Source organism: Puma concolor, chromosome A2, assembly GCF_028749965.1.
Source record: "Puma concolor isolate L17-30 chromosome A2, mPumCon1.1.hap2, whole genome shotgun sequence".
Taxonomy (NCBI): Eukaryota; Metazoa; Chordata; class Mammalia; order Carnivora; family Felidae; genus Puma; species Puma concolor.
This window is the reverse complement of record NC_141668.1, coordinates 1040307-1063998: the sequence shown is the minus strand read 5'-3', so window position 1 is coordinate 1063998 and position 23692 is coordinate 1040307. Positions and strand designations below refer to the sequence as shown.

The following is a 23692-nucleotide window of genomic DNA, read 5'->3' as shown; positions in this document are numbered from 1 at the left end:
AATATTTTTAGAATTCAAACTTCTGTTTAATAAGTAAATAATTAGTCATACCTATTGGTGATATGAATAAAATTTCCTGAAATTACAAAAACAAAACAAAACAAAAAAACCTCTTCTCCCACAGATGAGAGCAGTATTTGCCTACGAAACATCTCATGGTTTTGCCATGGCTTTCAGTACACACACCCTAACTAGGGCAGGTTGGTATAGACTTTCTTGAGCTCTCGAGACATACGGATCCATCATCTGCCTGTCTGTATACTTACTGTCCATCTACCTATCATCTGCTTCCCACCACGGCAGCCACAGGAAGCTGGAGATGAGAAACCCCTTTGATCGAGCACAAGCCAGGTGCCATATTAGAGCTTTACGTATATCGCCACGAATTCTGAATTCAAGCGAGACAGTGACAGCTCAGTGGAAACAATGAGACAGCAAGAAGGGATCTTAGAAGTCGCCCAATTTAATCCCGATCCCATTAGGGAGCGGGCGGCGGAGGCTGGGCGGGCCTGGCTCTGGCCACGGGGTCTCTGAGCAGCAGCCTTGGGGGAGGTCTCCCGCGTCCACGCGCCCTCAATAATCGGGAGCCACGTCTACTCAACGCCCACAGCTGACATAAAGGAGTCCTGGGTGAGTGCCAAGCCCTCAGCCCTGGGCAGGATGCTCTCTGCCTCCTGCCCCTGGAGGTTGTCTGTCCCGTCCGCCGGAGGGTGGCTGAACGCTGCTCCATCGTGTCTGGGACTCTGGCCGCAGGGGTCCCACCACCAGAGTGCTCCCGGAGCAGAGTCCCAAAGACAGAAAACCCAGTGACACCGACCTCCGAGGGCAAAGGCCGGCTGTGTGGCGTGGCGAGCATGGTGGGTGGGAGACGGGGCGCGAGGTGGGCCCTTGTGAAACGCAGATGCTTTTCTCAGGGCTGAATTAACATTTCGCGCTCCCTTCTGCTGTGAAGTCTGTGGGTTGTGACGAGGCTGAGCGTTCACCCGTGTCTTCTGTGCAGGACGTGCGTCTGACTGGCTCCTCGTGAAGAATGGGGGGCAGCCGTTACCTTCACTTGGGAACTGGAGGACTGGAGCGTGAGCTCTTTGGGCAAGAGCCACCAGCCCAGCCAACACTTACCGGGTGCTTACGGTGGACACGCTGTGCCAGGGCGGCGTGGGCATCTCCCCATCTGAGTCCTACAGCGACCCAGGAGGGCAGCGAGGCCTCCCAAGGTCACGAGCTGGTGGGGAACTCATACCCCAGGGCGGGGTCTGCACTGGAGTCCCCCCTCCAGCTGCCTGCAGGGAATGACTTCCTGCCTCCTGGGGGTCACTCACTCACCCACGGGTCATGCCCCGTGAGCCAGGAAAGAGGAGCTGGTCAAGAGCTGTGCCCTGAATTTGAGAGACCTAAACACGAAGGTCTGTGCCCCCTCCCCAGAAGCGCTCTCCCTCTCTGTCACGCCCACCCCGTGGCTGCCCAGGCCACGCAGATCCGCCTTGGACCACCGGGGTCCCGAGCAGCTGGGGTGGGGTTCACATGCCCCAGGATGGAATGGTCTCACCCACACGCGCCCTCAGAGCACAGGCCGCCTCACCCCGATTAGCACGCCTTCCACCCCTCCCACCTCCCTGCCCCGTGAGCCTCGAGGTGAGCCCTCCCCGTCACTCTCACCGACTCTGTGGGTCTCCCGGGTCAGGGACGACTCCCCACGTGCAGAAACCGTCCTGTTTGTTGAAGTGACTTGTGCCAGAGGCAAGCTTCTTCAGAGAGCTTCCCCCAGTACCCGGTGTCTCAGGGGGACTCCCCCCCCCCACACCCTGCCCAGCACATCTCTGAGTAGGAAGGCAGCCACCTGGGGCCAGGCCCGAGGTCAAGACATGCCACCCAGCCACGTGCCCCGGACACACACGATACTGACGGTGCCCACCGTGAGCTGCGGGGGGAGAAGCAGGTGAATCATACCGCGAACACAATCCCTGGTTTGCCCCCAGGCCAGTCAGGATGCCCCGCAGAGAAAGCCGGGGCCCTGGGGGCGGGGACGCAGTCCAGGGCACCGGGCAGACCCCAGGACAAGCTCTGGGCTTCCCCGCAAACAAGCCCGGTGTCACTTCCTTGCCACGTTTCCCTTGACCACAGCTCTGGACTATTCCGAGCGCACGGTGCGTTAAGCGATCGCAATGACAGCACACTCGCATCTGTGACTATTTGGTCACAAACGTCTCATCAGCCAGTGTCTCTGGCAGGCTCTCCTGCGTTGCCGCGTTCGGGGTGTAGCGCCCTGCTCTTTACCACCTTTGTGGGTCAGCGTCCTTTCCCGAATGTCCGCGAGCTGTTTCCCGTAGGTGAACTCTGCAGATGGACGGGCTGTGAGTACCGCCGGCCTCCCCGTGCGAACGGGGCCGGGATGGGGCCGGGGGGGGGGGGGGGCGTTTGCTTCCTTTACTTCTGCTTCCCGCTGCCTGATGTGGTGCTGGTAATACCTTCCAACTCCACCCCTTCTAGAAGGGGCTTCCCTGGGCCAGACAGATCAAGGAGCAGACAAATGTCACCCGGGCAGGGGCAGCCTCCGAGGAGGCCAACAAGTCGATGGAAACGCGGGGCTACTCACAGAGCAAGTACTGTTTGGATGAACTGAATCTTTTCGTGGGAATCTAAAAAGTCTTCGTTCGTTGCCCCCAAAATCTGAATCGCCTTCCTGCTTCTTTCGGCAAGAGGCGGGAGCCCCGCCAAGGGTACAGGCGAGCGTGCGGACCCACGGAAGGCCTCCTTCCTTCCCTCACGCGAGGGGGCAGGCGGCACATGTCCTGACGGGGCCGGGGGTGGCGGAGAGGAACCGAGAGCCCCTTCCGCAGCTGCGGGGGCCGCAGCCAGACGGGGCTTCTCCGCACCGGCGCTCAGAAGGGCAGCCACGGCCGGGGGGACGTGGCCGTCTTCCGAGCTGTCTGAGCCTGGGTCCCCGGCTCTGCCCGCCAGTCCGTGCACCAGCCAGCGGCTTTTCCAGAGCTTCGCGGCTCAAAGCTGGCTCTGCAGCTTACCGGCAGGAATTCTGAGAGAAAGCAGAGGCCTGGGCTGAGGGAGGGGTCCCCAGAGGGTGAGGCTCAAAGGCCAGTGCCCTGGCACGAGAAAGGCGGGCCCAGGCACGCTCGTGTCCTCGCTCTGCTGAAAGGACACGCTGGTCCGGGGCCGGAGCGGGACCGCTGTGAGGGAGCCCCCTCTGCTCGTGCACACGATGGCCCGTGTGTTTCCAAATGAATGCTGGGAAGGCACTTCAGGAAGGGCAGTTCCAACGAGTCGGGCCATTAGCCTACAACCCCGTTTTCAGGAAGCGCGGCATTGGCGCAGAGCACGGATTCCTGAGCGATGCTCAGAGCCCTGCAGGCTCAGCGGCCTCTCCGGGGCTCGTGAATGAACCAAAAAATACGAGTCCTCTTTGATTTATTTTGATGGGCAATTCTACATTTTTAAAAACGTTTCTTTATTTTTGAGAGACAGAGCACGAGCGGGGAGGGGCAGAGAGAGGGGGAGACACAGAATCCTTAGCGGGCTCCGGGCTCCGAACCGTCGTCACGCGGCCCGACGCGGGGCTCGAACTCACGGACCGCGAGATCGTGACCTGAGCCGAAGTCGGACGCTCAACCGACTGAGCCCCCTAGGCGCCCCTATGGGGTAATTCTATAGACTCTTTGTTTTTAAATATGATTAGGGATTGTTTACAGTAAGTTGTGAGACCGTTCAAAGTTTAAGCTTTAGTAAACTCAACTTCGCAAATGCCTAGAGTTTACTATTGATGAACTCCACGTGCCAGTGAGAACGGCTGCTGTGCACAGCACGTGTCAGAGCTCCTACTGTATACAAGCGCACCAACACTGGCAGGAAACCTTTCAGTGGGCCGTGGTTGTCTATTGCCATTTTAAACGGCCCTCCCCCCTTATTTTTTTTAAACATGTTATTTTGACATATATCAGAGTTACAGAAAAGTTGTAAGAATACCATATGGGACCATGCATACCTTCATCCAGATTCCCCAAATGTAACTTGTTTTTTCACTATGCTCTCCTCCAAATTCCCTCTGTAATTTACGCTTATATTTTAATTTCGTTATTCTGAACCATTTGAAAGGCAGTTGTAGACACGTTATCCCCACAAAGGCATTCTCTCACATAATCACTGTACGGCTACTGAGGTCAGGAAATTGACATTTACTTGGTACTAATATCTAATCAAAAGAATTCATTCATATTTGTCCAATCGTTCCCAGTACCATTTTTGTAACAAAACCAAAGCCTCGATCATTGTCACGTCTCTGTCCTCCCATAATTAAAAAATAATTTTCCAGTCTTTCTTTGTCTCTCATAACATTGAAAGTTTGAAAGAGTGCCCATCAGGTATTTCGGGGAGTGTCCCTCACTTTGAGCTCTTCTAAGGTTGCCTCGTATCAGATGCGGTTTTGCACTTTGGCAAGAGCAGCACAGGCGTGGTATGTGTCCCTCTCAGTGTGTCACATCAAGAGGCACACGGCTGACTCGTCCCACTGCAGGGGCCGTGCACTTGCCTCACGTACAAAGCCGCCGTCCGCCGGGTCTGTCGCTGCGAATGTCGTCGTGTTCCCACTGCAGCTGACACATGCCTGAGGTGAGACCCACCCTGACGTGCCTCGCACTTTCAGCCCCTCATTTCAGTATTATCGACGATCCTTGTCTCAACCAAATATTATGAACATTGATTTGATCTTAATATGAAGAATATCAGACGTGAGAAGATTTCAAAGGCAAATACGAGACACTCACGTTCTTACTGCAACAGGGTAAGAGGGGAGGAGAGGGCGGGGGGAGTCTGAACAGGAGCCGATTCACGCACGTGCTGTCCTGCCATCATCTGTACGTGAGCGAACATCTGGGAGTCTCAGGCATACGGGATTCTTCTTCCACTGAAGCCAAGTCTCGCTCTCGTTTTCGTCTTTTTAAGGGAGCGAAGCCGAGCTCCTTCCTGTTTCCCGCTCCTCTGTGCACCGCCCCTCAGGCGGAAGCCTCCTGCCCCACGCGGCCAACGGCTCCTGGGCGAACGGGGCACCACCCGCCCCGGCCGCCTTCGCTGCAGGCTCCCCTCACCTTCTTTGAGCATTCGTGTCTCTCCCGCTGCGCAGTTTTTAAGGGTTTCTGGCTTTGAGACCTCGGCAGCCTGGCTGGGATGTCCTTGACTCCTCTCTGCTTGCTCACATGGCTCGGGGCTCCCTGGGCTTCATCTCCCACGGGGGGGGAGGGCGGTGGAGGGGGGCGCTATGCATCACCCTTCTTTCCCTGCTCCCCGGGACTCCTGTTATGCATGCGTTTGTCTGCTCGACGCTCCTCAGGCCCCCGGGGCTCTCTTGATTTTTTTCAATATTTTTCTCTGTTCTTCAGGTTGGATGGCTTCTATCGATCTGGCTTCGAATGAGCCGACCCTTTCTTCTGCCGTCAAGCCGGTCCAGCGAACATTTCGTTTTACAGAGGCTTTTCTTTTCTCAGATCTCTATGTGGTCTTTCGTATAGTCTAGTTTTCTGCGCAGGTTCCCCATGTGCCCAATCGTACGATCGTATTTTCCTTTTAAATTCTTGGGCATATTTGTAATAGTCGTTTTAAACTCCAGAGTCTGTGTCTATTGACCACTTTCTTTTTTTCTCCACTATGGGTCACATTTTCCTGCTTCTTCACATATTTAGTGATTTTTTTTTTTTTTTTTGTATGGTGGACAGACATTTTGACTGGAACAGTATAGGAACATAGTTACACCTTATTAATTACTTTTTAAGTTAGAAATAACTATTTACTTATTCATTAGTATCCACTTGTCTTTCTTTAGAGCCGTTTACTTATCTTTACACTGTGTGCCAATAGGTTTTGTAATCTGAAAGTTCCCGTTACTAAAGGAAATGCAAACACTTTCTCCTGCTTTATCTTACCCCACGTTTTTCTGAAACAGGGATGCTTAACGCCATTGGATTTTACTGCAGCTACTACACGGATGTGTGAAGATTCGAATGGAGAGGAAAGGTATTCTGCCTCAACTAATTTTAAAAAATACTGGGAGTCACGGGGCTTAGCTCTCTGTTTTGTTGCGGAGATGACACACGACATCATGGGCTCTGTGGGTTTCACGGCCATCCATGTGACTTCTCAGACGAGAACCTGTTGGCCACGTGCTTTCCCTCTGCTGCACATCCAATCATCGCCAAATCCTGCTGAGGGTCCCGTCAGTACCATCCGGTCACCCATCTTTGCCTCTCCTGCAAACAGAAGCCAGAAGGTGCCTAAAAGGCAAGGCTGGCCACGTGAAGCCCCCAGAGGTGCTGCACACGTCTCATCAGACAGTCCTAAGCTCCCCGCCTGTCCTTCCGGGGCATCGACCACACCCTGCCAGGTGGCTTTTGGGGCTTTTTGCGTACGTCTGCTTCTGGCAGAGGGCCCTCCCACCTCCCTCACCCATGCCAACCTTCCTCGCTTGGGGGGTTCCATCTCTTCATAAGTCACCTTGTGGGAAGCCCTTCTGGCACTTCTATGACCCTAGGGCAAAGACTGGTTTTTTGTGAAGGCCACCACGCAGGTCCCTAGCAGAAGTGGAACGTGGATTCAGAGTCACTCACACGTGAAGCCTGGAAGATTGTGGAGGGGGACGCGAGGTCTCTTGTCACCTGGGCACGAGGGGCCCCAAGGGTGTCAGTGAGGAAAGGAAAAGGTAAGAGAAGACGCTGATCCTTGATTTCTGGGGCAGATCGTGAGGGCTCTCATTCCATCCACGTCATCCTGGTCCAGAGCCTGACAAAGAGCATTGATGGGAGCACAAAGCCATCCATGGAAGGGTCCCCGGTGGCTTAACACCTCCAAGTGTCACACTCTAGGGTGACTCGGGTGAGGAGGTCACACTGAGATCTTCATCTTTTTCCTCTGGAGAAGATGCTTAAAAAGCCCGAGAGGCGCTGGACCCATAAGTCCACAGGTCCTGCTCCCGTCACCAACTCCGTTCGTGGAAGAGAACGAGGTGTGCCCCCTGAGCTTCAGGGCGAGTCCTGGCTTGAAAGGGACTGACCGCCTTCAGCCCTTAAAGCTAGAAGATGCGAGCGATGCGTGTGGGAGGCTGCACCCCTTACATCTTCTAGCTCTCCCTCGCCCCGTTCTCACGACCAGGGGACGTGAGCCCTGCGGCCATCTTGCTCAACGGCACCATTTTCAACCGCTGTGACTTGGGGCTTAATAAGTATTTGACACACGTTGTCTCTCGCGGTGGCACAGTCAGGCTGAGATTTGGACGTAGCGTGACATGTGGAATCTTCCAGACGTGAGGCAAAATGCATGGTGGGGCTATTTCGATATGTTTTCATGGTAACTTGAGCCCGGCTGTTCAAAGACAAGAGCCAGTCTCCGTGAGGACAGAGGAGGCGGCCGTGGAATGGGCCGGACACAGTAGGAAGTCAAGTGTGTGGCAGAGTCATGAGGGGTCTCCTCTGCCGGCCGGAGGTGGCAGTCTCAGGGCCGGAAATTCCTGCACTGACTAAGGTGAAAATGCAGGGAGCACAGTGGCCGGATGGGGGCCACGATGAGAGGAAGGACACGTGAGCTGAGCAGGTGAGCACCGCCCGGGGCCGTTCCTGGGGACACTTGGCTCTGCCTGGCCTTGTGGCCACAAGTCCTGAGGTGTGGGGTGGGGGCAGATGTGAGACACATAGCATCGCATGAGCAGACGGCCGGGTGGCCCACCTTCCACGCGCTCCCGTGTGCCACGAGCTCAGGCCGGCAGGTGGGCCCAGGGAGGGCCTCTGTCTTCTCGATGCCACACGACAAAATGCAGAGTCAGGATCTGAACCCACAGCTTTCAATGTTGGAACTATCATCTCAGCACACCACACATTACATGTGCAAGGCGTGTCCAACTGATGGAATTGTGGGTAACCGTCTTCCCAAAAGTTCTATTTAACATCACGACACATCATCTTTCTGATACACTGAACATGATAAGGTCTTTAAAAATTTTTTTTCTTTAATGTTTATTTTTGAGAAAGAGAGAGAGACAGGGCATGAGAGGGGGAGGGGAAGAAAAAGAGGGAGACACAGAATCCCAAGCAGCTCCAGGCTCCGAGCTGTCAGCACAGAGCCCGACACGGGGCCCAAACGCACAAACCGTGAGATCGTGACCTGAGCCGAAGTTGGACGCTCAACTGACTGAGCCACCCAGGTGCCCCTAAATGTGATAATGTTTTCAGTGAAAATAATCACCTTTTGGGGGGCTCAGTACTTATGCAGAGTGGTTTCATTTCTGATGGTGAAACAGGGAGCTTTTACATCTGTGGGTGTGGCCCAAGAGAAGAATGGCCACATCAGGACGGGCACAGGGCACCGAAGGCCAAGGAGCTGGGCTCTTCAAGGCCACCGACGCACCACGAGCACAACACGAGCTGCCCTGCTCACCACTGTAGCCACGTGACTTCACATTAAGTGAAAGAAATCAAACAACCTGAAAAATGTATCTCCTCAGTTACATCAGCAACATCCCACATGGCCGGTGGTTGTCACATTAGAGGCAAACATCTAGAGCATTCCCATCACCGTGGAAAGTTCTAGGCCAGTGCTGCCCGAGGCATTGGTGCTGGCCCCTTGCTAAGTGCTGAGTCTGGTGGGTGGAGCTCAGCAAGGGGTAGAAATCTCTGTGGGCCGAGCTGTATCTACAGTGAGTGCAGGGACATGAATCCAATTTGCCAGAACCAGTGATCATAGAAGGGCGGAGCAGTCCAGAGGCCTCGCCTGTAACATCCAGTGTCTACCACAGCTCAGTGGGAGAAAGGGACACAGATTTGACCTCCTGACTCCTTAGTCCTGCATTCTCTCTGGTATAACCTGCAATTTATTTTTATATCCAGGTGTTTAAAATGTGTATGTGTACCTCACACTGGTAAGTACGGCAATTATCCAAAAAAAAAAAAAAAAAGACAGGGGCGCCTGGGTGGCGCAGTCGGTTAAGCGTCCGACTTCAGCCAGGTCACGATCTTGCGGTCCGTGAGTTCGAGCCCCGCATCAGGCTCTGGGCTGATGGCTCGGAGCCCGGAGCCTGTTTCCGATTCTGTGTCTCCCTCTCTCTCTGCCCCTCCCCCGTTCATGCTCTGTCTCTCTCTGGCCCAAAAATAAATAAACGTTGAAAAAAAAAATTCAAAAAAAAAAAAGACAAATTTTGGCAAAGTGGAAAAATTGAGACCCTTGTGCCCTGCTGGCGGGAATGTGAGACGGCGCGGCTGCTCTGGAAAACAGTATGAACGGTCCTCAACACCGAAAATACAATTACCATGTGATAGGAATTCACTCCTGGGCATGTACGAAAAGAACTGAGCTCAAGTTCTGGAAGGAACATTTGCACTCCTGCAGCAACGTCAGGACCAGCCCTGACTTGACTAACCACGGAAGACGGACGACCAAAAACTGGTCTGTCTTCCGGGAAGTGGCTGGTAGCCTCTGACTGGGACTGGGTGGTCCTCTGCCTTCCGGACAGCCCTCCCGGAATCCCCCCACAAACAAGGTCATTTTCCGTGCTCGGAGGAGGTCTTTGGGAATGTAAGAAGGAACAGTGGACCCAAAAACCTGGATGGGGTGGGAACTGAATTCTTTGAAACAAGAAAGGGCTTACAATCCTTAAAATCTCCAGTCTTATAGCAAATTGACTGTGAGGTGTTGTCTCCCCACCAAGGACCGTGGCCGGGCGCAGCCTGTCCCAGCCTGTCCCCATTCCCCACCAGACTGGTGAGGCCCCGGGAACCTTTCCACCTGCCACACTCAGGCCTCTGCCGGACGGGCTCGGGGCTGGCTGTGCCTCCCTGCCCAGCGTCACTGTGCTCCCACTGGCAGAACCCAGATCCATGCCTGTAGGCAGCAGTCCTGGGGGCACGTTGACTGGGGACCCCCAAAGACAGACGGGGGCAGTGAAGGGATTGCGCGTACTGCTGGGTTCTGGGGTGACAGTCTCTCTGAGGCTCGTGCTGAAATGGCAACGTTCCGGTGGGAAGCAGAGGTGGCCTTCCCCCTGGTGCCCTGGGGGAAATGATGTGTGTGGAGTCCAGCTCCGGCTGGCATCCTGCGGGATTTGCCCATTTAGGTCCACGTAAGGATGAGACCCGCCTTCCCCACGGCAGAGCCCCCACACCTGCCCCGTGCCAGGCACCAGTTCAGCGAGTTCCAATCACTGCTCGTTAATAAAGTGTTTTTCACTCTTCTTCCTTCCCTCGTACACACTTCTCAGCAGCCCCGCCGTCTTCCCGAGGTTGCCCTCCCCCACAGGGACCGTGTTCTCTCCCAGCGTGCAAGCAGGCCGTGGCTCCTTGTGCCCGTTGTGCCCGCCCACCACCCAGCCGGCGGGCGACTTACTCCCTGTTCGCTGGACCGTGCCAACTAGCTCCCCCTGAACGTCAGGACCACTGAGTCGCGGGACCAGGTTGAGAAAACACGAAACGCAAAGACAAAAGGCAAAGGAGAGTGTCAGCGAAGAGTGAGCGGCCTGGGGCAGGGAGGAGGGGCCCATCAGCCCCCCGAGACGGGCTTGGCTGCGCTGAGAGGCCCTGCAGAAGACTCCCAGACCCCAGCCACGGCGCCTCCTACGCGCCACCCTCACCCCATGCTATGCACAGTTCCTGGCATGACGCCCTTTGAGGCACACTTCTGGGGAGGAAAAGCAGAGAGCACCTCCCTGAAGGGAGCCGAAGCCACGTAAGAGCTAAAACAAACGTAGGATGTGCTGGTCACTTCAGCAGTCTGCACAGATGCAGCAGGATGCCAGGCTGGCCAGCGGGGGAGAGTTCTGTGTCCTGCCCCCGTGGGCGGGTCCCCCTCTGCACGGACCCTGGTCCTGCCCCCGCGGGCGGGTCCCCCTCCGCACGGACCCTGGTCCTCTGTTGGGTCTACGTGCCCACACGCTGTACCTGCTCTGAGAGCACAGGAATTACTGCCTCTACCCCCGGCAGCAGCTCTAACACTTAGCACAAAACCCGAAGCACAGAGGTGATCGGTGACGCGTGCAGGCGGACGAAGACCTCTGACGGTCAGTGCGATCCTTCTACAGAAAGGAGAAGGACCAGTCGCAGGGCCCGATTCCCTCAGTTCTACCCCCAAATGCTGACCCAGCTGTCAGGAACCACCACGTATAGGAAGTGGTCCCCCGTCTGTGCCCCAGGGCATCAGGGTCTAGGGGTCCCTGGAGAAGTGGGAGTCGGGACAGTGTGGTTTCACAGCACGTTTCAGGGCCCCCTGCCTCTGTTCTCACCGAGCTGACGTGAGCTTCCAGAAACGTAGCTCCCTCAGTGTAAGATGAAGGGCTTTGTGAGACAATTCAAACAGCCTTTCGATTCGAAGATTCCAGAAAGCAGTCTGCGCCACGTTCGGGTGGGTTCACGATGAGCTACCCTTCCAGGTGCATGCTGGCTGCCTGGGTGACCCGCCAGTGGCCAAGTGACACAGAGTCCCCAGAAACGGAGCGAATTGCCGGCAAGACCACAGCTCCGGCCAGCCCGCCGGCTCCCGCCGACCGGGCCTCATCAGGAGCCCTTTCCACGTGTTCTGACAGTGCTGGGCTCCGTGTCCCCTGGAGATAACTCAGGAAGGCTTTTGCTCTCTGCTCTGGGATTTCCAGGAAGCACGTCACAATTAAAATGCAGAAGGGGGGCGCCTGGGTGGCGCAGTCGGTTAAGCGTCCGACTTCAGCCAGGTCACGATCTCGCGGTCCGTGAGTTCGAGCCCCGCGTCGGGCTCTGGGCTGATGGCTCGGAGCCTGGAGCCTGTTTCCCATTCTGTGTCTCCCTCTCTCTCTGCCCCTCCCCCGTTCATGCTCTGTCTCTCTCTATCCCAAAAATAAATAAACGTTGAAAAAAAAAAAAATTAAAATGCAGAAGGGAACCCCATTTTCTCAGCGGTCCTCAAAGGCCCAGTGGATGGGCCTGAACTACATCGAGAACAGTCGTGACAGAGACTCTGCAGAGCAACACGATGACACGCGGTGACTCCTCACACAGCCTGTCCCAGAGGCGGCTTCTCCCTGTCACCCCAGCAAAGTCATTCCCGAAGGCCCGCAGATCCACTGTGCGGGGGGCACAGTGGGAGGCTGGACCAAGGCCGCGCGGGACCTCCACGTTCGCCCCTCCGCCCACTGTGCGCTCTGGCCTCGCCACCACGGCCACCGCTCCGGAGCGCACGTGGGGTTCCTGTCCCCGCTGAACGCGGGACAGGGGACCGGCAAAGCCCAACGGCACCCGTGGATGGAGACGCCAGAGAGAGGACGGTGCCATGTCCCCGAGGGTCCGGCACACCCACCGGAGGCAGCTGTGATCTCGTAGCTCCGGACCCAGCGGCCACGAGGTGACCTGAGTATTGCCCCGGAGGTCCTGCCAAGTTTACCCGACCTCCAACTCTCACTGTGCTTCCCCACGCCATGCTCGCTCTTCGAACGTGGGGTTGTCACCCCAGCCTCAGAAAGGAACAAGAGAGTGACTCTTAGCTCCTCCCTCCTGGTCTCTGGTGGCCGCGCATCACCCACGCTTCCTCCTCTTGGACCCTGTCCTCCCTTTCCATTCCTTCTGGAATCACGGGGCCACTGCGGTCGTGGCGGGACTCCCAGTCTCCACCCTCCACTCCCCGAGTCAGAGCTGCCTCCACGGCCCCGGCACCCCAATTCCCGCAGCACACAAGCGCCCCTGAACACCGCCGGGAGCCAGGCAGTGACGGGCAGCGGGACCCACACCGGGCGGCAGCTGCTCGTGCCCACAGTCTCACGCTGCGCCCTGCACACTCTCGAAGGCGTCGAGGCTCCCGGGAGCCTCGTTCCCGCGCACCACGCCGACCACCGCGCGCCGTTTCGGGAGCAGACTTTGCGGGCACTCGCCTCACTGGCGGGCAAAGCCGTGAGGCCACCAGGCGTCAGGAGGGGAGGTGGGGAAGGCGGGCGAACGGCCTGGCAGCCTCGCTCGGGCTGGAAGTGACGAGTCCAGACTCTGACCGGCCTCGGCCCCGGGGCGCCGACGGGACTTCCAGACCGCCCGCCCCGAGGTCTGGCAGGCCGTCCGGCTCTGAACCCCGAGGCCTCCCATCACTGCGACGGGAACCCGAGGCCCCGTGAGGGTCTCTGCGTCTGTTTTCATTTCCTGTTGTTTTTTGTCGCGTTTCGTCTTTTTATTCATTTTTAACCCAAATCCACTCCGATTACCTTATTCCTTCTCTGCCATCTTTAAAGGGTGCGTCAGGCTTAATCGGACATTTCTGGTAAGTACCTTAAATTGTTATCACTGTGCTTGACGGTTCGGGTCCGGAGCCTCAGGCCCCCGGGACAGCGCGTCTGCTCTCCCGTTCGCACAAACGACCTCCACAGAGAAAGTCTAGCCTTCTCTTCTCGCCCGAGAGAACCCTGTACGGGCGCCCAGACAAAAGACTGTGTGGGGCACGGCACAGTAGCCTGCTGCCGTGGTCACACCCTGGGCTCAGCCCAGCCTGGCGCCTGCCCATTAGGCGCGGGTCCACCGCCCACAGGTGTCGCCGCCCAGCAGGCGTGGTCATCAGTCTGAGTCCGGACGCTGAGCGGCCCCGAGTAAGCCTTCCTCCGAGAGCCGGAAATTGTGACGAGAGGGTCTGCTGACAAATTTTCTTAAAGAAAAGACCGATGGAAAACGATCCCTGCAGGCATATTCTTAACGTTGTAAATCTACAATTGTTTGCAAAAACCTAACACTTAAATCAGAAGTGGAGCTCAACCCGCTGGCTAGGAAACAACCTAAAAAGGTCAGAATGTGTCAGGTGGCGCCTACGCCAGAAGGGGCGCGAGCATCCCGAAAGGAGACTGGGTGTGGAGGGACCCGCTCTCCGGGCGGTCGGCCAGCGTCATGCTGGCGTGGCAGGTGCCTGGCCTCCCCTGCCGTCTGCGTGCAGCCTTCCCATGGGCCCACCGTCCTGGCCACACGTCCGTGCCCATGCCCCTCCCGGCGGGGAGGGGTCTGTGCACCTGCCCCGCCTGGGAGGTCCCCTGAACCCACCCGCCCCCGGGGGGGGGGGGGGGGGCATCTTTGCACCTGCCCTGCCCAGAGGGCGTCTCCCCACACCCACCCTCCCGGGGGTCTCCCGGCGCCCTGCCCAGGTGTCCGGGCCTCTGGGGCCACAGCTGCACATACTATGCCCAGTGACACAGCCGTACCCAGCGCTGCTAAGGGATACAGGCACGTTCAGGGCGTTAGTGCGAACTTCGAAGTAAACACTGCATTGAATGATCCTGCCAGCTCCCAGTTCTGTAATCCCCCCACACGTGGAAAGAAGGATGGTCACGCATCCGTTCCAGATAACAACGGTTTGATTTTCCATCAGTTTTCACAATTCTCTCGAGTTAGGACTACAGGTTGGTGCCTCCTAGATGCTGGGCATGTGTTTTACGGTGGGAGGAATAAAGCAGACGGCCGGCTGCCAGCTGCCCGGGGATAGAGACGGGGTGACGTCCACCCAGCATTGGTGGAGGCCCACGCCCCTCCCCCAGCGGTCCCTCCAGGCCACGCCCCTCTCCCTCTCCAACTTGTGGTTCCAGGACGACGACCACACAAGCCGGTTCGACCAGCCTCGGCCCATCTCCCAGACGCCCCCCCCTTCGTTCACGGCCACCAACTGCCTGTCATGCACACAGCCCACATGGTCCCCCAGGGCCCCACGGGTCCCGAGACCACGCTCTTCTGTCCCGGCTCCTTCCCCGTCAGCACGTCTTGCCCACCCCAGGCATTTCAGGCTGCTCCCTCCCTCACCTCTAGTCACAGCCCCGCTGGAGCTCGCCGGGTCCCCACACCTGCCCTGCCGGCTCCCGCGCGACCGCTTTCTCGGGCCCACCCAAGACGGCCCTCAGAAAGCAGGCGGCCACCGCGGCCTGGCTTCGGTGGCCCCACCTTCAGGGAACAGCTGGGGCGCAGCCTGACGATCCTCAGTGGGGCCCGGAGCCTCCGTCGTCGCTCTCCCCGAAACCCAACGGCACCAGGGCCAGACGGTGGGGCCGGGAGCCTGGGCCAAGCCCCCCGGGCTCTGCGGCCGAGGGACCGAGGGCACTGACCGCCGGGGGACACCGGGGCGGTGGCATCTGACACGCTCCTCCCCAGCTGGCTGCTGGTCCGCATCGGGAGGTCACCCACTGGCATGGACGGGAGCCACGGTAAGTGGACCCGGGCTCTGGTTCGTTGTGTAAACTAGACGGCTTACGGCAGGGATTTTGTGGTTGTTATGCCCACACCCACGCCCACACTGGCAGCTACACCCACACTCACACACTCACGCTCACACCCACACACCCACACTCAGGCGAGAACCCCGGACTGGCAGCATGGGGTCCCCTGAACCAGGGAGGAGGCAGCCCCCTGGGACAGGCCCCCACTGGGCAGGGGAGAAGCCTTCCGGGAGGAAACTGAGATTAGCAGCGATTTCATCCGAGAGCAGAAAATCACAGCCGCAGAGCATGCTGGAGAGAACAGTGATGAGGAACATTGGAAAGCGTCCTTGCTCCCCTGGGTCCACCCGGTTCCACCCACGTGCCCAGTGAGCACGTGGGGGCCAGCGAGCTCTCCCTGCAGCACCTCGTGCCCCAAACCTCTGTGAGGCTGGCCCTCAGGACCCAGGATGGGTGCGGGGCGTGACGGCAGGAGGAGGGCTCAGAGGCCGGCAGCACCCACGGAGCAGCACTGGACACGGGAAGAGCCTTGCCACGTTCTAGAAGGTTCTGCGTTCTGTTTCTGGTATGCATCCCTCCTCTGAGTGCCAGCCCTGGGGGCCTTGAGGGTTGATCTACCGGGAGGGGGATTCCCAGTCTTCCCGCAGACCTGGGGGCCCCCGATGCCCCACCCCGGCCTCTAGCCTCGAGCTGGCGCGAGGTTCTCTGTAGAAGCAACGGCAGGTGCCATGCAGCGTCCCCCATTTCTCGAGTTCTAGGATCCTCGCTGCCTGAACATCTGGGCTCAGCTGGAGCTCTCACGGGCTCCACACTGATCTTTCTGCTCTCAGAGGCTCCTGTCAAGAAGAAAAATCACTAAGACACCAACTTCTGTCAAATCATAGCCGAACTGCCTGCTGCCGTGAGCCACCAGGAGAGCAACCAGCCAGAACTGGTTTCCGTGAGCCTCCGGCTGGCAGCTCCCGCGGCGAGGAATGTGGACACGGCCGGCGGAGGGTGTGAAAAGCAGTGTCCGTCAGCAGGAGAGAAAGCAGACGCCGGGGGGAGGGGGCCGTGAAGCCGGCAGAGGCGACGGATCTCCTACACGGAGTGCCCGTGCCGCTCGGGCATCTACTTCCCGTGCCCAGGTGCACCTGCCGGGTCCGGGGCCCCACTCGGTTTGGTCCAAGACTTCTGGTCACGGCAGCCAGGTTACCAGGCTGCAGCAAAGCCACCAGGACAGCCTGCTCACGGGTGAGTGCTCTGCACCTGTCTGCCTTCACCGCCCACCATGCCCGCGGCTGCTCCCCGCGTCCCGGTCCCTGAGTGGTGGGGCTCAGGGCAGGGCATCGGTCCCCCAGCACAGAAGGGAAACTCAGAGCACAGCCCTGCCTGGGACCTGCGACAGCACGGACCTCACCTCCCAGCAAGAGGACAGAAGCCCAGAGGGAAGGGAGGACGGTCTCATCCATTTCTGGGAGTGACGCGGAGAGGGAGCAGCTCTTCCCACCTCCAGGACCCGGGGGATGTGGGAAAATCCACTTTTCTGCTCTTGTTAAGTAACCAAACCAGCCAGCTGAAGTCTCTCCAGCTGGCTTATACCTCATGGGAGATTTTATAGATCTTTCTCCCAGGAAGACACTCAGAAAAAAAGATCCAGCCAGTCCTTAGGGAGAAAGATTACTTCAATCAGCAGGGAAAACATTGCTTATGCGATGAATGAAGCTACAGACACTAAGAACACTTCAAGTTATTTTTTCCACACCATTTCACACATGCCTATTTTTGTCCCAAGGCAAGGATCCTGACATATCTGTACACGAATGAGAAGCTTTTAATTATTAACACATAACCCAGATGCCAAGGCCCACAGACAGCAACCAAGGGTTCACAACCTTGAGGAACAGGCACGGGCCGCCTGCCGCTGCCGCCGCTGCCCCAGGCCATTTGCACGAGGCCTGCTGCACCGAGCGCTGCTGGTGAAGATGACCCCACGAGCCACAGCCCCTGGGATGTCACCACCGGAGGACTGAACACGGACAGATGGAGGCAGAAGCTGCTGTAGTTTGGGTTTCCACGTGATATGGGAACGTGGCTGTAAGCGGCTTCTCGGAGGCCATCCCGGGAAACACGCTGGTGGGGGCAGGGCCTGGGGGCCGGGAAGGGGTGCTGGTGAAGGCGTGTGGCGGGCAGTCAGGGGGCCCGTCCCGCCGCACGCTCTGCAAGACGGCTGCCTGTGCCTCACGCTGTTCTCGGAGGGCCTCTGTGAGGAAGCTAAGCCCTGAGCAGCCCGTCCTTGGGCACGGGCCACACGTCCTCGGTGAGCCCGACAGACGCCAGGACCCACCCAGGAGGGCTGCAGGCGGCCGGGCCGGTGAGTCTGACGCGGAGTTCTTCCAGGGCGGGCCGAAAGGCGCCATCAGCTCGATGTCACTGTGAACCCGTCCCCCCACTGAAGTGACAATGCAGGTGACGGAAGTGGACAGAGCCGACTCTCGAGAACACCGGCACCTCGTGAAAATAGCTCGCGGCGAGCAGAGGAGCGGTCAGGGAAGAACGCCACCACCGCGTTCGGTAGAAAGCACCGCTTACCTACCTGCCGTGCCCCCAAGCCGCCAGCTCGGCAGTGGCCCTGAGCGCAGTGGCCCGCGTTCCCGTGTGGCTCGCTGGGGTCAGGGGCAACACCGACCCTGCCCTCCGGAAAGTGGCAGTGGGTTTGACCCGCCGGCGGTTCCGGGAGGGACCCGCGCAGGGAGGGAGCCTTGTTCCGCATCGTTTGGGCCGGACGGGCTTCCCGGGAGGCGTCTGTGGGAAGAGGTGTCTCGCTCCGCCCGGAGTGAGAGATGGCGGAAGAGGCAGAGAGACCCAGAAGCTGGGGAAGGAGGAGGCGGGGAGAAGACTGGGGGCGAGAAGGGTTCCGAGGGGCTGCCGCACACCCCGGGGGATTCAGAGTAAGACACGCGTGCCCAGGGCCGACACGCGCTGAGGAGACCCGAGCGGACGCAGGCTGGTGCCTCTGGCTGGCCTTTGGGAAGCAGGAGGTGAGGGGAAGGCGGAGACGTGGGTGGCCCGGTGTGGTGCCGAAGGGGTGGCCAGCCGGGGCCGGTGTGCAGAGGCCGGAAGAGCCCTTTCCCTGCCCGGCTCCCAGCGCGTGGGGGACCCTCCGGCCACAGAGAGAACGGCCGGTGCCATCTCAGATCTGACGACAGGCGTAAGCAAGCACGGGCATCCACGGAGCTCAACAAGCCCAAGCGGGATCGAGTTAGAGATCCACACTGGCCCGCTCTAACAAACTGTCCTAAGCCAAAGACGAAAGAGTCTGGAGGGCTGCCAGAGAGAGGCAGCTTGTCACCTGCAGGGGCCCAAGAGGATCGACGGCCGCTCCCTCACCAGAAGCCGCGAGGCCAGAGGCGGTGCGAGGGCATATCTAAGGTGCCTCAAGAAAGACACTCCTCCAAGAATTCTGTGTCTGGCAAAACCATCCTCCGAAAATGAAGGTGAAATGAAGACATTCCCAGACACACGAAAACCGAGGCAATTTGCCGCAAGCAGCCTTGCTCTACGAGGCGCGCTCCGGGGAATCACCGAGGCCGGTGCGAAGGCACCGGAGACGGGACCGTGGAGCCTCGGACAGGAACCCAGAACCCGGGGGAGGGGGGCAGCTCACACGCACGTAAAGCATTTAGTCGGTGCCTCTTTTTTATCCCAAACGGTCAGAAAGACAAACGCATGACACGGTGACTGTGCATCTAAGGGAGACAGCACGCAGCTTACAGAGAGCTCACATGAGGCCGGCACGGGGAAGGACCCGTGCACGAGTTTTACAGGCTCTGAAGCCAGGTCGGTATTAATTCCAACCGGGTCCTTACAGATCTGGGCATAAGTCCCATGGTATCCACTGAGAAAGTGACTTCCTCAACTGCAGAGAGGGGGAGGCGGGGCGGGCTGAGGGGCAGTACAGGGGCGAGGCAGGGAGGATCCAGCAGGGAGCAAGCTCACCTCACCTCACATGGAAGGGGTCACCTCCGCAGTGGAAAGCCGGACTGGCAGGATCGATTCGAAGCACGACCGGCTCCGTGCGCTAAGACCCGCTTTAGACCCAGAGACACGGGCCGGCGGCGAGCGAAAGGGTGCGTTTGGGGGAGGAAGCATTTAGGGACCGGTGGTGGCTGCTGACGCCGTGGAACTGTTCACCGCACAGTGGTCCATGTCACGTGAAGCAAACTCGTCTCAGGGGTTTCTGAAGCTGCACTGGTTCAGCTGTGCTTTGCTGTGTCGTGTTTACGGACTCCCCCGGATTATGAGTGTTTCCGAATGCCCTCGGCTCGCGGTGGCACCCCTTCGGTGCCCGGCACGGAGCACGTGTGCTGAAGGCACCGATGAGCACGGAGCCTGACGTCGCCGGACGGCTCAGGCCGGCGGCTGGGGCATTTCCACCTCACAAGCCGCACGAGGGCTTGGCCGGGGCTCAGCGCTGCCCGTGCCCGCAGCCGGCAGAGCGTGTGTGGGGCGGAAAGGCTCCCTGCACGGGCCTGCCCATCCCCCCCACGCCCATCTCCCTGCACCAGCTCATCCGTGAGCCGCGGTCCCGCCAGTCGTGGCCCCAGAAAGGCACAATCGTCAGGAGGTTCCGGAATGCCCGTGTTCACGCCACACGTCTGTGAGCCCCGCGGGCTCTCATTTACCGGGCCGTCCCCACGGCACCCAGCACGGGGCGAAGCCTCTCCGTGACCCGGCCAATGAGCAGACGAGTGAACACACACGGTGCCGGGCTCGGCCCGTCCTCGCTCCGTCCTCTCTGTGCCGTGGGAGATTCCGAGTGGCCCCTGCTGTTATGACTGATCTTTGGTTGTAAAAACTAAACTGTAAAGGATCAAGTGTTCGGGAACCACCAGGAGGGCAAGCGGGCCTCCCTTCTCATAAACACGCCCGCGCATGGCAGATGTGGGGAGAGGGACACCGTGCATATCTGGAAGCTGAAAAATCACGAACTTTTCCCACAAATTATGTTCGTTCGACAAGACCGTCTTCACTCAGTCAATATACCAGCCTTCCTGGAAGCCACAGACAGGTAGGGGACGGGATCAGAGTCAAAACACTCAGCTTCTCTCCTAAAAATATTTCCTCATGACCGAGATTCATTCACGGCCTTTTAAATCTTAATATTTAACTATAAGAAAATGACGGTCTTGCTCGCTATAGAAACGTGGCACTCGAAGAAAACAGAATACATGACATGTTTGACAGGTTCCCAAAAAGACTTGTTGTCATACAGACGTCTGGGAAGCAGGCCACAGGCCACAGGCCACGTGGCCATCTGCGGAGGAGGCCACCAGGTAAGTATAAGGGAGACTTCTGGGCTTGCTGTGTTCCCAAATCAAGGAGCCGGTGTGGCTGGAGAGGCGGGGGGTCTGAGAAGTGGGGACACGTACCCGTGGGCTTCAGTCACTGTAAGGAATTTGGCTTTGACTCTGAGTGTATTGGGAACCTCTGGGTGACGGTGAGGCCATGTCCCTAGGCTGCCCGGGTGGCTGTGTGATGGTCACTGTGTTGGGTTATGCATGTGGCACAGAGACCAAACACGTGTGCCTGATCTTGATGGAGCTTATGGTTTAGCGGGGAAACACGACAGACGAGGGACAACACAAAACAGCAGAGAATGAATGGCGAGTGGGTTCAGACAGGGAGGGCACACGTCTCCCTGGAGTGGCCTGGGAGGGGTGCGGAAGGGAGGGGGTGGACCCAGTGGGGGCTGTGGGGTGGGCAGGGGTGCGGAAGGGAGGGGGTGGCCCCGGTGGGGACTGTGGGGTGGGCTGGGGTGAGGAATGGAGGGGGTGGACCCGGTGGGGCTGTGGGGTGGGCAGGGGTGAGGAAGGGCGGTGGTGGCCCCGGTGGGGCAGTGGGGTGGGCAGGGGTGCGGAAGGGAGGGGGTGGCCCCGGTGGGGGCTTTGGGGTGGGCAGAGGTGTGGAAGGGAGGGGGTGGACCCGGTATTGACTGTGGGGTGGGCAGGGTTGCAGAAGGGAGGGGGTGGACCCGGTGGGGGCTGTTGGGTGGGCAGGGGTGAGGAAGGGAGGGGTTGGACCCTGTGGGGGCTGTGTGGTGGTCAGGGGTGCGGAAGGGAGGGGGTGGACCCTGTGGGGGCTGTGGGGGGCAGGGGTGTGGAAGGGAGCGGGTGGCCCCGGTGGGGGCTTTGGGGTGGGCAGGGGTGAGGAAGGGAGGGGGCGGACCCTACGCGGGCTGTGGGTGGGCAGGGGTGCGGAAGAGAGGGGGTGGACCCGGTGTTGACTGTGGGGTGGGCAGGGGTGTGGAAGGGAGGGCCTGGCCCCGGTGGGGGCTTTGGGGTGGGCAGGGGCGTCGAAGGGAGGGGGTGGACCCGGTATTGACTGTGGGGTGGGCAGGGTTGCGAAAGGGAGGGGGTGGACCCTGTGGGGGCTGTGTGGTGGTCAGGGGTGCGGAAGGGAGGTGGTGGACCCGGTGGGGGCTGTGTGGTGGGCAGAGGTGTGTAAGGGAGGGGGCGGCCCCGGTTGGGCTGTGGGGTGGGCAGGAGTGCGGAAGGGAGGGGATGGACCCGTTGGGGGCTGTGGGATGGGCAGGGGTGCGGAAGGGAGGGGGTGGCCCCGGTGGGGGCTGTGGGGTGGGCAGGGGTGAGGAAGGGTGGGGGTGGCTCCGGTGGGGGCTGTGGGGTGGGCAGGGTGCGGAAGGGAGGGGATGGACCTGGTGGGAGCTGTGGGGTCGGCAGGGGTGCAGATGCGAGGGGCTGGCCCTGGTGAGGGCTATGGGGTGGGCAGGGCCATAGGGAGCTCTGTCAGGAGGTGGGCAGGAGACAGTCTAGGAGCCAGCTCCTCCCCTCATGGTCCGGAGGTTAAGCCTCCAAAGGATAAAGCTTCTGGCACCTTCTGCATCCCGCCAGATCCAGCCCCGAGCTGGGATGGGATGTCGGTGGGAGCCAGGCGGCACCTGCAAAACTCAGGGCCCGGCGCCGCCGCGGCTGGAAACACGACGGAGCGGGGCGTCGTCACGTGGAGAGCGGCCGCGTGGGGCCTCCCTCTGCTCCGCCCGCTGTTGGGGCCCCCCAGCCCCGTAAGTTAGTTCCACCCCCGCAGCATTGCACAGTGTCCGGCCCGGGGTGAGGGACGCGCCCCGCACTGACGCACGGTTTCGGTGCCACCGTGAGAGCCCACACGTCATCGTGGACCTCTCCCCGCCACACGCAGGGAAGTGGGCAGGATGGTCTCCAGGACCAGAGCTGAGAACCATGGTTCCGCGTGGCCTCCCAGAGTGGGCCCGCGTCCGCGTCCGCAGACGGTGTTGTGCCCGAGACCAGACGGGGGAGCTCGGTCACAGCGCCAGCTCTGTCACTCGTGGCTCAGATAGGACAGACGGAATGGACAGATGGAAGGCGACAGGGAGCTGACCGTGGGAACAGAGACGCGGCTGGGGAGATGGCGGAGTCATGGACAGGAGGCTTGTCCCGAGAAGAGGGCCTTCCTGCGTCACCTCACAAGTGAGACAGGAGACACGGGGCGGCTCTGTCTGTGATGCCGTCACATCCGGGGAAGCGGCCCTGCCTTCCTGGCCTGGCCTGCGGGACGGCTTGTTGTAGAAGCATCGCGGCCCTGGCCTCCTGGGGACCAGCCGTGTCAGGCCGAGGCCAGGTTGCCAAATCCTGAGAGCCCAGGTGGGAGCCCCTCTTTGTGGGGAGACGCGGCACCTCCTGCATCAGGTTCGACCGGACTTGACACGGCCTGGTCCTTCGATGGGCCGACGTGCTTCTGTGTGCTTTTGTTTTTTTTTTAATTTTTTTTTTAATGCTTATTTATTTTTGACAGAGAGAGCATGAGCAGGGGAGGGGCAGAGAGAGAGGGAGACACAGAATCCGAAGCAGGTTCCAGGCTCCGAGGGGTCAGCACTGAGCCCGACGCGGGGCTCGAACCCACGAACCGTGTGAGATCATGACCTGAGCCGAAGTCGGACGCTCAACCGACCGAGCCACCCAGGCGCCCCTTCTGTGTGCTTTTTAAGATGATATCAGGGGCGCCTGGGTGGCTCGGTCGGTTGAGCGGCCGGCTTCGGCTAGGGTCATGATCTCGCGGTCCGTGAGTTTGAGCCCCGCGTCAGGCTCTGTGCTGACAGCTCGGAGCCTGGAGCCTGTTTCGGATTCTGTGTCTCCCTCTCTCTGACCCTCCCCCATTCATGCTCTGTCTCTCTCTGTCTCAAAAATAAATAAACGTTAAAAAAAAAAATTAAAAAGATGATCACGGACTTGACCTCAAGATGATAATGCGATCACAGGGCAACCAGGGCCCCGAGTGCCTGGATGGCTGGCTCGGGGTGCCCCACCTTCAGGGTGCTGGGTGTACAGGGGTGGGGTGGGCAGGGCCGCCCGGGCGGTACTATGACCGTGTGTCTGTCTCCGAGGTCCAACCGCCTGGGGGTAGGGGCCGAAGGGACCCCCTGCTAAGTGCTTCCATCCCTGCTCCCTGGAGACGGGGGAGGCCAGGTTGTGCTGAGAGTCGTGGAGCAGCGCTTACATTTACGTGGAA

The 23692-nt window shown here is 59.3% G+C and overlaps 1 protein-coding gene and 1 long non-coding RNA gene across 2 annotated transcripts in view; both read right to left on the bottom strand.

The window, feature by feature from the left end:
• The window catches only part of PTPRN2 (protein tyrosine phosphatase receptor type N2), an 806499-nt gene that overhangs the window by 293914 nt on the left and 488893 nt on the right, over positions 1-23692 (bottom strand). The gene's annotated exons all lie outside the window — the stretch shown is intronic.
• LOC147582906 (uncharacterized) lies at positions 446-2371 on the bottom strand. The gene is made up of 2 exons (XR_015242573.1): positions 1120-2371; positions 446-1020 (listed from the first exon to the last, which is right to left on the bottom strand). It is a non-coding gene; the product is annotated as an uncharacterized LOC147582906 (long non-coding RNA).